This window comes from Puntigrus tetrazona, chromosome 2 (genome assembly GCF_018831695.1).
Source record: "Puntigrus tetrazona isolate hp1 chromosome 2, ASM1883169v1, whole genome shotgun sequence".
Classification (NCBI taxonomy): domain Eukaryota; kingdom Metazoa; phylum Chordata; class Actinopteri; order Cypriniformes; family Cyprinidae; genus Puntigrus; species Puntigrus tetrazona.
In genome coordinates, this window is record NC_056700.1 from 13,085,987 (window position 1) to 13,099,885 (window position 13,899).

The following is a 13,899-nucleotide window of genomic DNA, read 5'->3' on the forward strand; positions in this document are numbered from 1 at the left end:
ACTGTAAGCTCACCCAAAAATGTTTATTCTATCATGAGTTACTGATGTTGTTCCAAACCTTCATTCATCTTCGGAACACAAATCAAGATATTTTTTGTTGAAATCCAACAGCAATGGAATTATGACATACAAGGCCCAGAAGGGCAGTATCATTAAAATAGTTCATGCAACATCAGTGGATCAGTTTTATGAAGTTACAATAATACTTTTCATGCATGTGGTGCTGTTGATGCTGGGATTCTGACATAGAACCTGGATTCACTGTGCTTTGTTCGCAAGCAAAGTAACGCACAAACGTGTCAGGGTACTCTCGTGAATGTGATTCAAAGACTGACACCAAAGAGAAAAATAAAGTCATTCATTTTATTTTTTAGCACATTAAAAAAATTCTTGTGGCCTTGTGAAATTAAGGTTGAACCACTGATGTTGCATTTGAATATTTAATGATGTCTTTATATGACCTCTGGGCCTTGATCATGTCTATTTAGGGTCACAAAGCTCTCAGATTGCATTAAAATGTCCTAATTTGTGTTGCAAAGATGAATAAAGTTCACACTGGTTTGGAGCAACATCAGGGTGAGTAATTGGTGAAAGATTTTCGTTTGGGGGGGAACTATCCCAAAAGCATTGTTGTATTTTTTTTTATTTGGCCCATACAGTGTAATGGAGAACTTTGCTTACCAAAGTTCTACAAAATATCTTCTTTTGTGTTTCACAGTAAATGATGACAGAACTCAAATTTTCAATCTGACATATTTTTGTGTTTTGAGTGATTCCATGCTTTACATTCAACTGTTTCATTAATTAGAAATAACAGTTAATTAAATTAAACATGTATTGATTTTTATGGAGGAACATCTAAACACATGGATGGATGCATACAGCATTGAAATGAAAGAGAAAAATCTGACTCATTTTATCCTATCTGCAAATGTGGTTTGGCGAGGCACTGTCTGTTGCTCAGCTGGGACTGTGCTGACTGCTGTGGACTCACAAAAACATGAAGGTGGTACTTCAAGCTTGAATTGCTCCCATGGTAAGAAAATCCCTTATTATAGGATTTACATACAGTACAGGACAGGGAGCCGTATAATTGTATTAATATATGATATGTTAGCACAATTATAAAGCCCCCTGTATTGTACTGTAAATATTATACAATCATATTATGTGGTAAACTGAATTTGATTACATTTTTTATACAGGATATAATAAAATATTTTATTTGAAATGAATAAAAAAAAAAGTATTTTAATTTTTAAAAGAAATGAAAACTTTTAATCTGCAAAGCTGTGCTAAATTTACACAACATATAACAACTTTGCACAAAAGACTCATATTTCAAATAAATGACCTATTGAGCTTTCTATAAAATAAAAAAATATATATAAATATATTAATCAACACTGACATAAATATACACAGCTTGGCATCATACCTAGTTGATTTCTGCCAATTCCAAGTACCCCGAAGACCTCATAAAACTGGATATGATAAACATCCATTAAAAATAATATAGAAAGAAGTCTTTTTGCTTTTACGTTGATTCTCGTTAAAAGGTGTTTGTCTGTGGTTTCATATCCTCTTGTGAATGATGTTATTGTGTGTGGCCCTCAAACACTTCAAGCTCTCTTTACAATTCGCTGATCTTCGTTTGCAACCTTTTATCACCGGGAAGTCACATGTATTTGGTTTGCTTATGTCAAACCCTTTCCTTTCAAATGAATTCCACCTATTTTTTAGACGGTTCTATATAAGATATAGACATGTGTTGCTCCTGCTGTGGGGACGAAAGGAATCTATCAAAGGAATAAATTGAAATCTGTCAAGCTTGAAATCAGTCTAGTGGTGGTTGAGTTGTAGAATCGTTTGGGAGAAAGAACTGATTAAATACGGCCACACAGCTCTTTAAAACAGGTTGCCTACGAGCTTGGCTAGCTCAGTATTCTTGTCTGAAGATCTCAGCCTCATATGTTACTTTTATAATTGTAGAGCATCAGATGGATCAATTCGGTGCTAAACTTTCACACGGCTCCTGTGTAACAACTTTTTTTTAACGCGGCGCTCAGGTGAGGAAGCAGCCAGAGGAAGTGATTTATCATCATTGTTCCTAATCGATCCCTAAGGCAGTCACATCTCCTGATGAATAATCTGAATAATCTAATCAGGTGTGTTGAATGTCAAGTGATCTGAATGGCTGAATCAGCAGCTCTAATATCGTAGCGGTTGCCTTAATTGTCCTTTGATTCATGGTAGTACCCAAAAAAAAAAAAAAAAAAAAGAGAAGTTACAACCCTACAAAAGTTATGTGACTAATTTCTTCCCCAAAAATGTCTAGTTCAAAATCCTGGAATATTTAACTAAAAGTTACTACAAAGAAAAAGGATGTTAAGGGACGTGTATCTTTATCAAAAAATTGAAATGGATATTCAAACACTTGTTCAAATATTTGTAATTAAATATGCTAAATGAAAGAAAATCGAATTAAAGCAAAACATCAGAGCATAGTGATAATGGATTTTAACCTACCTGGTTTCGTGGCATTATCGTGCCTGGGTGCACTTTTAAGAGAGACATGCGTACCAATAAGTAAATCAGTGCAGTTTCCAAAAGAAATGAACAAATGAAAATCTTTTACTCCTCTTAACACAAATTTTCAGAATTTTGATTAATAAAGCGCCGTTTTCGTATGATTTCTTGAAGAATATCTGTTCATGACTTCATTTGATTTGAAAACCGGCGCTTGTACATATTCAGCTTCATATCTAGATGGTAGGTTTCTTTGGTAGCTCAGATGATACGGTGTTGCATTTGATGGCGAAGGAAAGCTCCGGTTTGAATCCCACCTAAACCGGTTCGACAAAACAGTTCAAATCTGCATAATAGGCCATTAAAATAGCATGGTTGCAGCAACAAATGCCTTTTGATATCAGTTTTGCATTCGTTAACACTATCGGGTAGGTTTAGGGTTGGGTTTGGTGTGGGGAAATTTTTCCAACATGATAGAGCATTGACTTTTAGCAACAGTCCACAGATATTTGAATTTTGAACCGTCGCAATATGTAACTGAAGCAACAGCAATACTATGTCAACACAATAAAAATGTGCCAGGGTCACATAATGAATTGTTTTAGCGCCACTCAATGGACATTTCTCTTTGAAGTTGAGGTGAAACGTGCAGTAAGGTACATAAAACGGTGTTGCACAAAAGGTGCACAGAGGTACATTTTTTTTTCATAAGGCCAGGTTGATTTTAACACATCCTACAGGCTAAAGAGATTCAGTGCAGATATAGTTCTAGAACATGCAAGGCCACACACACACACACACACACACACACACACACACACACACACACACACACACACACAGTGATCTACCCCCCCACCCCCATCAAAGTTCTAAGGCTTCAAGAATTATGGCTGCATTAGCACTCTCATTAAGTCCAGCTTAGTCTATTTCTTTGTTTTTCTATTTATGTTCAAAAGCCAAAGGTCCATTAACTTCTATTTTTGAGCTCCTGATATGGTTAAGTGCACACAGGCTATTGCAGAAATCACCCCCATTACCCCTAGCGAAGTACTTTACTCAGTCATAAGCCCTTCAAATGCTCATTTTGAAACTCATTCTGATGCTGGGTTAATATTTTTTATGGTTAGTTTCTTGTGAAAACCAGACAGGATGGAAAGTTAGGCCTCAATCTTTCTCTTAAATTGATTTTAGTTCATTATAACTTATGATAATAACTGTTCAGAAGAGTATTTGACATAGTAAACACATTAAACACAATATATATATATATATATATATATATATATATATATATATATATATATATATATATATATAATGCATTTTTTAAAACATAAGACACTGTATTAATTAAAGTATATTTTATACTGATAGCAAAATTACACTTTCTAACCTGCTCTCTCTATTGTACTTTTTTGCTATGCTAATAAACATGCTAAGTGGCTGTTCCTTACATGCAGCTGAAAGAAACAATTAGTTTCAGTGCCTACCTTAGTGTGTAATTGCATGCTTTCCTTTGCCTTGTTCATATCAATATGATAATCCAATTCTCTCTAAGCATTTCAGGTTCATCTGCTTCTGTTTATCACACAAATCCATGATCTTCCTCCCCTTTCCTCAGTCCCATTTCTAGCCTCTCTTGGCTTAGATAAGGATACACTTTGCATCACAGTTTCCCATTGGCTGACGTACTGTGGGAGAGAGATTGGGAGGGAGATGAGGGGAAGAGGCTGTAAGAGATTGGAAACAAAAATGAGTTCCGGAACAAATGTGCAATTAAAACTAATTGCAAACCAATACAGCAGATAGAACTTGTATGTAAGCCATTCATACAGTAAGTTATTTTCACAGAAAAGAAAACAAAAAAAAAACGAACTGCAAATACCATGGCACAACCATTTGCATGACTTTGGGGCGGGACTATCTGTTGACCAACCAATAGCCAGCAGGGGAGTGTACAAACATGTAATATATATATATATATATATATATATATATATATATATATATATATATATATATATATATATATATATATATATATATATATTTTTAGCTAGAGAAATACATTTGGTGACACTATTAGCACAAAATGTTTAATTTTCAGCAGCATATTATTTAATGTATTTATTTATTAAAATTTTTTATTTGCTTCCTTAGGTGCAATAATATCACTAGCCTACAAGAATGTTATCACACTCACTGCGGTAACCTTTCTAAAGGTACTGGAAGACCTTAGGTACTAATGCATATCGTTAAGATACTAATGTGCACCATTTAGGGGTAAATAAGGCGCCATTTAGCTTTTGTATCACTCAAGTCACACGTTGTACCTTTTTTAATTGAGTGCAGAAACCAACGATAAAATATTCCTCCTCTCATTCAGAGCCTTTTCCTTGTGAATAGAAGCTCTGAGAAGAAACACTATTCAGCTGAGACTCTGCACACATTATGTCATTTTAGGATGCCTTGAATCATTTTTACAATCATAGTAAATCTGACCTTCATTCCTCCTCTGTGCCACCCATGTGCACCATCAGCACTACAATTTAGAGTGTTTACCTAATGAATATCTGCAAGGTCAGATTCGAAACCGGTCTTTTGTCCACATCCCATGATGATTCATCAAGCGTATCTGTCACCCTGCAAAAGTCATTGTGAGTGATTTTCTCCACTTTAAGCACTGTATACATCAGTGCTTAAGCAGAAGTGTCATACTTGGTCATGTGGTGCAGATCAGAGTGCAGAGAATAGATAGATTCCCCTTTTTCTGAGCTGGATGGAGTTGAGGTTAGTTTTTCATTTCAGCCCAGCTTTGATGTGCTATATGAGGTGGATCAAAGACTACACCAATGCAGCTGTCCTAAGGCACAGATGTTGGGAGAACTTCCAGAGCTACATTCTGGTATAAGTCATCGTATTACGCATAACTCCAAAATATCAATGAATGAATGAGAAATCGTTACTGTTAATTTACTCAGAATGAATGAAAATTGCACTTTTTTTAATTCCTTAACCGTGGCTTAAAAAAAAAAAAACTGAATGAATGAATACATTTTGTCATTATACACTTTCTCGTAATTTCAAACTCTTTTGGTTTCCTTTGACTTCCACTGCATTTTTGTCAGTGGGAACCAAATTCATTTTCTCACAAATGTCCTTGATAAAATCTGATGCCAGGTGTTATCCAATAGAAAAATTGCAAGAAGTTTAATTTTGGGACGAACTATTCTGCGAATCAGAGTGGATATACCATTTCACATCGACAAATAAGAATATGCTATATCTTCTGTTCTGACCAAATGGCACGGAACAGAATTGCTTTCTTTCATAGCTGGAAAAAAAATAAGTGCAATTTACATTAATGACTAAAAGAAAGAAAGAAATCAAATTCAGTAAACAAGTGCACTAATTTCAGCTAGCTGTAAATACGGAGCCATTGAAATGTTACCTATTCAGCAGAATACAGAATAAAAAGCTATTCACACATCTGACTTGCATCTTAAGTTCAGGTGTGCCTTTCCCACACCGCAATGTAACTCTCTGATTAATTACTATAATAATGGATTGTTGCGGAGACAAACTATAGTTGCTAGTGATGACTCTTTCAGAGATAATGTAAATCTAGTTGGCAACACTGTGAGTCTCCATTTCTTTAACTATGGGCTTAAGTGTCAAACAGAAAATGTGTGCTGCATTAATTGAGCATTAATAAAAGTAGTGTCATAATATATATTTATATAGAATGGAAAATATATATTGTTATTTATGTTAGCTCGCTTATATATAAATATATGTGCCGAAGAGCAATATTTTTTTATTTTATTTTAATTTTAAAATGAATTTTCTATGTGTCTTACAGACAAAATGCTACTAACTACAGGTTGAGAACTGTAGTTTTACAATGTATGTTTGCAATGATGTTTGCTTATTTAACTTTGTCAGTAACTATGTAACTTGGAGCATAAATATCTAACAATGCTTTTGGAAAACACACCCCAAATCTCTGAGTTGTCAAATCATGCCAATATTTGGAGCGTTTGACAACAGGTGATTCCTCAGAGGTCATGATAATTGCCATTTAGAACTTTTAGCCATCTTTTTAGCCATCAATGAAACAATATACATTCTAAGGAGCTGTTTTAAACATACAGTAGCTGGATCTTTCTTTTTATAGACATATAACACAGTTGAATCAAACTGGATGTTGCATAAAGCAGGTTTAAGGATTTGTTTTACTCATTTTTCAACAAATTGTGTTTAAACAAAGTGTATTTGCTGTACTTTACAAGAGCAATAAACACCATTTACTCTGAAATCAATCTCCTGTTGTCAGCTGAATAACAGAGATATCTCTCACTTTATACATAATGACAGTAACAGTAAGACTGACAGCAGCAACAGCAATGATAATGTAATAACAATAAAAAGCATGTTACTATCAATTTCTTACATTTAAAGCTGGTAATATAAGTGCAGTTAACATGCTCATAATATGACAAAGATATCCACACCACAAAAGCTTCTTGGTGATCTTTCAGTGCCACCATTGACTAAAAATGGTAATTGTCTACAGAAAGAGCCCAGGTGCAGTGACATCCTGCTGGTTTACCATGAGCATCAGAATTGCCCAATCAAGGCAGTGCTCCAGCTGACAGGCCTGGTGAGGAAATTACTAACACTTGAGCAACAGATGGCTTTGGCCTCCACACAGTCTGAGTGGCCATCATGGATGCTCCATTTGGGAGGAGTTGGAAGAGATCCTGATATATTCTCCACAAAGAGTTCTGCTCTGATTCCGGCTCGGCGATAAGACTCAGATATAAATGTTTCATCAGGTACAGCCCACCTAAATGTGTCCACTGTTGTTGCCAGGTGAGGTTTAAGAATTGGTTGGTCGAGCGATGTGACATTCTTTCATTCCCTTCAGGCCTATAATAAATTTGCTGAAGTAAAAAGTGGCAATATGTATGTGCAGACTCTGTCTGCAGGAATAGCGTACATACCCTATACATATCAGTGAATGCGCTATAGACTATTTAATTTAAATTTCTCAGGAATCAGGAAAAAGTCCAAGAGGACACGAATGCAGCGACACACCGAATCCAATTACTGTACTGTTTGGGAGGTGAAGAACGATTCTAAGTGCCTGACAATGGAGGGGAAACAATCTTTTTGTACTGCAGGGGAACCACTGGAACTTGATTTGTACAGCAGCAGACCGCGATTTATGGGGGAGAAACCAAACCCTGATCGCCCCTTAACCGTGTTAAACACGATTTGCTTGTTTGTTTGTTTACTTACAGTTAATAATAATACCCTAATACTCTAAAAATGTATATGAAAAAAATCTTGAAAATAAAGCTTTAATTGGTAAAAGTTAATTTAACAATGAACAAAGCATTTACTACACTAATTATTAATATCTGCAAATGTTAGTTAATGAAAATAATAAACAGTTGTTTATTAATTTTATTTATTAATTAACTAATGTTAACAAACACTTGTGATTTTAATAATGCCTTAATAAATGCTGAAATTAACATGAAATAAGATTAATAAATGCTGTAGATGTATTGTTCATTTTTATGTTGCTAACCAATGTAATCTAACAAACCTTATTGTGTTACCCTTTCATTTGTCAATCAATCAATCAATCTCGATTATGATATTTTATTTTTTGGATAAAGTAAAAGAAAGTAAGTAAGTAAAAGCTATCTGAACGTATGTAGTCTTGTTAAAAAAAAAGTTAAGACACCCATTGAATTCCATGGTTTTCCATATCAGGCAATAATAAAAATGATCTGATTCTTGGCAGGTCAAAATAAAACCTCACATGAATGACAATATATGACATTGCACCATTTCTTTATTTATTTAATAAAAAAAATATTATTAAAGCCAAAATGTAAAAGCCATGTGTGACAAAGATAGGACACCCTTAGTGATAACATAGGACTTAAGAGTGTAACAGTCAGGCATTGTTAATCTAACACCTTTGATTAACTGATCATCATCATGTGTGAGCACCTCTATAAAAGCACAAGTTTTAGCTTTTTGCTGGTCTAGACTGCAGGTATGTTTTAACACAATGACAAGAAAGGTAAGACTCCAGTAATGATCTTAGAGAAGCAATTGTTGCTGCTTTCAATCTGGGAAGAGTAAAATGGCCATTTCTAAACAATTTGAAGTAAAGAATTTTACAGTCAGGAAGATTATCCACAAGTTGGAGACATTCAAAACGGAATGTGTGACGCTCAGAGAAATGGCAGACAATGCAAGAACTTCACTTCAGGCCCCACAGGCCTCAGTTACAGTTAACATTGATAAAGTAACAACGATAAAGACAATGAGACAAGTGTGGCATGTTTGCAAGTATTGTCAGAAGAAAGCCTCTTATATCTAAAACAAAATAATAATAAATAAATAAATAAACAAGATTTACTTTTGCAAAACTGCAACAAACCACAAGTCTTCTAGAACATGTCCTTTGAACAGATGAGATCAAATTGGAGGTGTTTGGCCATAATTTACAATGCCATGTTTGGTGAATACCTAAAGAGCATATCAAAGCAAACACCTCATACTAAAGTCACAAACGCTGGTGGAAGGCTGATGATTTGGGGCCACATGGCATGGGCACCTCAATAAACAGAGTCTACCCTAAACTCCTCTGTATTCTAGAGTCAAATGTGAAGCCATCCTTCCGACAGCTTGGCCAAGATCGGGTCATGCAACAGGACAATTATCTCATGCACACCAGCAAATCTACAACAGAATGGCTGAAAAGAAGAGAATCTGGTTTTCGGTACCCCAATCATAGTCTGACTGAAATGCTGTGGTGAGCTGTGCATAAACAAATGCTCAAAAACCTCAATAAACTGGAGCAATTTTATAAAGAAGAGTGGGCCAATATTCTTCCAGAACAATGTGAGAGACTGATAAAATCATTCAGAAAACAATTACTTCAAGTTATTGCTGCTAAAAGTGGCTCTACAGGCAATTGAATTATAGCGTGTCCTAACTTTGTCACCCATAGCTTTTATAAATAATGACGCGCCGTGATATGTCATGTGATATAGTTCATCTGAGGTTCTGTTGTCCAAGTCCTGATACAGAACCTGATACAAATCCTGATATATATATAAAACAAATAAATGTCTAACTAGATATACTTGAAACTTCCAGGCAGGCGTGTTAAGGCAAGTTGGAGCTAAACTCTGCAGGACACCAGCCCTCCAGGATCAAGTTTCACGACCCCTGGTGTAAAGTAAAAATGCATATTTCATACGTTTCCCAGCATGTTTTTGTTTTCAGCATGAAGCTCTGCTCTGAGAGCTTTACTGGCATTTACCTCTAAAAGGCAACTTTTACCTCAAAGACAAAAGCAAAATATTGACTTTTTTCCTTTAATTTGAATCAGCAAACCCGTTCAGCAACACTCTTCACACTGTATCTAAAGATGATCATTTTGAGAGTTCAAGAGTGAACTGCACAGCCCGAGGTGCTGGAATTAAAGTCAACAGTAACAGGTTTAGCATTCTCAAGAGGGAAAGCATTGCACATATGGGACAAAGAGAACTGATAGATGCCTTCAAACCAAAGGAACAAATTATGCTACTGCATGCAGTAGGGAATATGTTATTAAAGCACATCAATAAAAAATGAAAACCTTTGGGCCAGCTGTTACATTATGAGAGCATATGAAAACCCAACGTAAATGAGCGCACAAGAGGAACTCAACAGACGGAGAAATTGCGAACCCTGTTTGCATTACACGCAGTCCTGAGATCATTGTGGCAAATGGGATCACCTACAGAGGAAAGAACTAGCAAAATATATATATCTATCTATATAAAAAAATGTAATGAGACTCTCTTGTTTCCTCACAGTAAGCGCTGCACAGATTTATGTAGATGTCCCATGGTAATGCAGACTGCGGCGAGGGAAGGCTTTGATATCGCAGCTTCAGATCTTTATTTACCATGTGGCATTGTGTGATGGTGGGACCTCCCGATGGGTTTTGTGCTGCACGTTCTTTAATAAAATCCTGATGCGACTGAAAAATTATACTAACAAATAAACAGCTCGTGTTGACACCCTGCACATAATAGCGTGTCGAAATTCACAATCTGATATCTCAAGTGATTCAGTAGGGAAAGAGCTGATACAGATCTGTAAAAAATCAGTTCCCAAACGAACACAATATGCACTTTAAGCAGGCCATCTTCTGAGCGTCTTGATCTCAGTTTCACTGTGTGTTTCCGTGTGTATTCACAAACACGGTCCAAAACTTCAGACTTTTACAGCCACAGCAGGAAATCAAGTGCAAATCATTTGCAGAGAGGAGGAGGACAGGCAGAGAGGAGTTAATTATGGATCATTTGTGAGTTTCCAACTCTCTCCCTCATACTTATATTCATGCGTACTGGGTGTAGATCAATACCGCATTTAATGTGAACTGCAGTGCAAAATACCCATTTCATCTCATTCCACCCTTATGGAAATGACTAACCTACGGAAAAATACGAATGATAATGTTACATGTCAGTTAGCGAAAGTGTCACATTAAAGAAAAGTTCAACCAAAAATCCAAATCCAGTTACTTGTTCCAAACCTGAATGATTTACTTCCTTCCACGAAATTCACAAAAGAAGAAATAATTCATACAGTAATTAGAAGAAATAATTACTGTTCACCAATTAGTCAAATTCTTAAATGAATCATACAGACAAGTCATGTGAACTGGACCAATTGAATCATTAAAAAGAATAGACTCAAAAGAAAGATTCATTGATGAATCTGATGCAACTATGACTGTAATACATTTATACTTTATTACTGTATCACTGCTCTAACAGTTTTTTTTTTATATTTCTGCGTATGCCTTGGCAGCTAACTGAAATTAAATCGTTTTTTTTTGTTTGTTTGTTTTTTAAGGCTCATGACCCTGCAGAGGATAAAGATTTATTTTAAGCACCATTTTTTTCATGGTCTTAAAAAGACAAAAAAAGAAAAACATTAATAACCTTGCTCTAATGAATGTACATAGTAACACCGGTATAGATGCCATTCTCCTTACATACTCTATCTTTGTACATTTGTTATATTGTCATTGTCATGTGACCCACGAATGTCAGTTTTGTCGCTTATTGAAAAATCCTCTCCTGTGGCCTGATGGGACAGCAACCAGTTCATCGGATGCGCACTTTATAATCCTACCAGAAATAGTAATTAATTAATCTGTTTTATGAATACTCTGAATTCTAACAATACTAAGCTGTTCATATACTGTTTCCGCCTACTGGATTTCAGATTCAACCTTTCATTTCACTGCGTTTCTCACACAAAGCTTTCAAATGATTCAGAAGACTTATAAAGAATGAGTCATATGGAACACTTTTATGATGATTTAGCAACCTATTTTAAGCCTCGGTCTCCATTGTAAGTGCATGAAAAAAGAGTGACCAATAGTCTTCTGAGTTTCTCCTGGATCGACATGAGAGCGAGCAAATGATGACAGAATCTCCATTTTTACACACTTTTCTCCATCTGCCTTACCATTAGCACTCTGTGCATTTTTAATGAATTCATATCGGTTCTGTAATCCTGGGGCACGCACCTTGCTTTACATCTGTCTTCTGAGCTTCCGTCGATCTCTTTTTACACACACATTTTCAACACAAGTACAATATGCACAACCTCTTCTTTTATACATAACAAAGCTATAAGCAATAGAAAGGAGATTTGCCCAGGGCTACACTGTCAAAATCCTGCTGACAGGGGCCAGATAATTGATTTTTTAAAAATAATCTCTATTTTATGTCTTCCTCCACTATTTTATGTATTCCTCAAGATAGCCTTGAGAAATGTTGTGCAGTATCCAAGAGACCATCAATGACTGAAAAATGCACAAGAATTAAAATAATAATACTGCATCGTCTGAGTGCAACAAATTCTACCTTTACAGATACAGCACATGTATCCTAGTATTACCCTCATGCTGTAAGGAAGAAAGTGATATGATGATTAATTTTGTTAATTGATGGTACTATAATTTAATACTCTTAAATTATTTAGCACTGCCCTCAGGTGGAAGATTCAATTACTACAAATTTGACTGTGCCTATGAAAAGATGGTCCAAATCATTTAATTCACTCCTGAAATCTGCTCTCGTGTCTGGTGCAGCAGTGGTTTTAATAATCAAATACCGAAATGCATTAATCTTATACCATAAACTCAAACACTTTTTACACAAGTTTTACAAAACTAGAATTTTGGTTTGTGAAGGTCAATTGAATTTTAATGATTTCAAACTCTCAGCAGCCAGTAATGAATTTCACACATTGTGGTCAACATGCCTCAGGTTTTTTCACACTGAAAATACCAGTTTCTTTTACTTTGCATAGTACTGTTTGTGGATTTAGGATGAGGGCACATCAAGCAGACTAGTTGTTGACTAGTTTCTAACAAGTGACTCATTAATTTGCACCCAAATAGTTGTGCTTTGTTATGTGCATTTACTTTTGTGTTTGCTTGTTTGTTTGTTTGTTTGTTTTTCCCTGCGGTTGTCCCCATAAATACATACCTGCTTTTCATTTTTGGGATGCAGCTCACTAGTTGAGAATCCTTGATGCAGATTTGCATCATTTTTTCCTCAGGAAAGCATGAAGACATTCTTGAAAAATCAATAAAAATCCAAATATCGCATGCATATTGTTGGGTGAAAAGTGTTTTTTATCTGATGAAATATGGTTGGGTGAATGTTTGGAATACTCAACCGACCATGAAAATGGTGGACCTACGCGTTTGCCTAAAATAATAATAATAACACACCTATTTCTATTCAAGACAAACATTTGAACCCATTTAGCAACAGCATCTGCTGATTATGTCTGCTGTAAAGTTGTCAGTTTGACTGAGATATACCTTTTTCTTGCAGGCAATGTCAGTTTGACAGCTAGTTGTCACTTGGTGTCCATATCACCACTGGGATGATGATTCTATAAAGCCTGGGCTCCATTATGTGTGTTTTGCTTTCAAACGACATTTCATAAACATTGAGAATTTTACAACAACAACAAAAACGAATTCGAAAAGCACAATCATTCAAAGGCAGCTTAACCCGATCTGAGACTGCTTTTAATCACGACACAAAACAAACCCTTAAACCTACAAACACATTTGCGATTTCTTTCCCAAATCAAAAGTAAATCTGTTGTTCAGAAGGGACGTATTCTCTCTCTGCAGTTCCTCAATATCACTAATTGCCAGCAGAAAAGTCTTTGGAAGAGTATGAGTGATAGAAACAGCATGCATAATTCAGAGAAATAGAGAGGAAGGAAAAAGAGAGTGAGGAGGAAAGC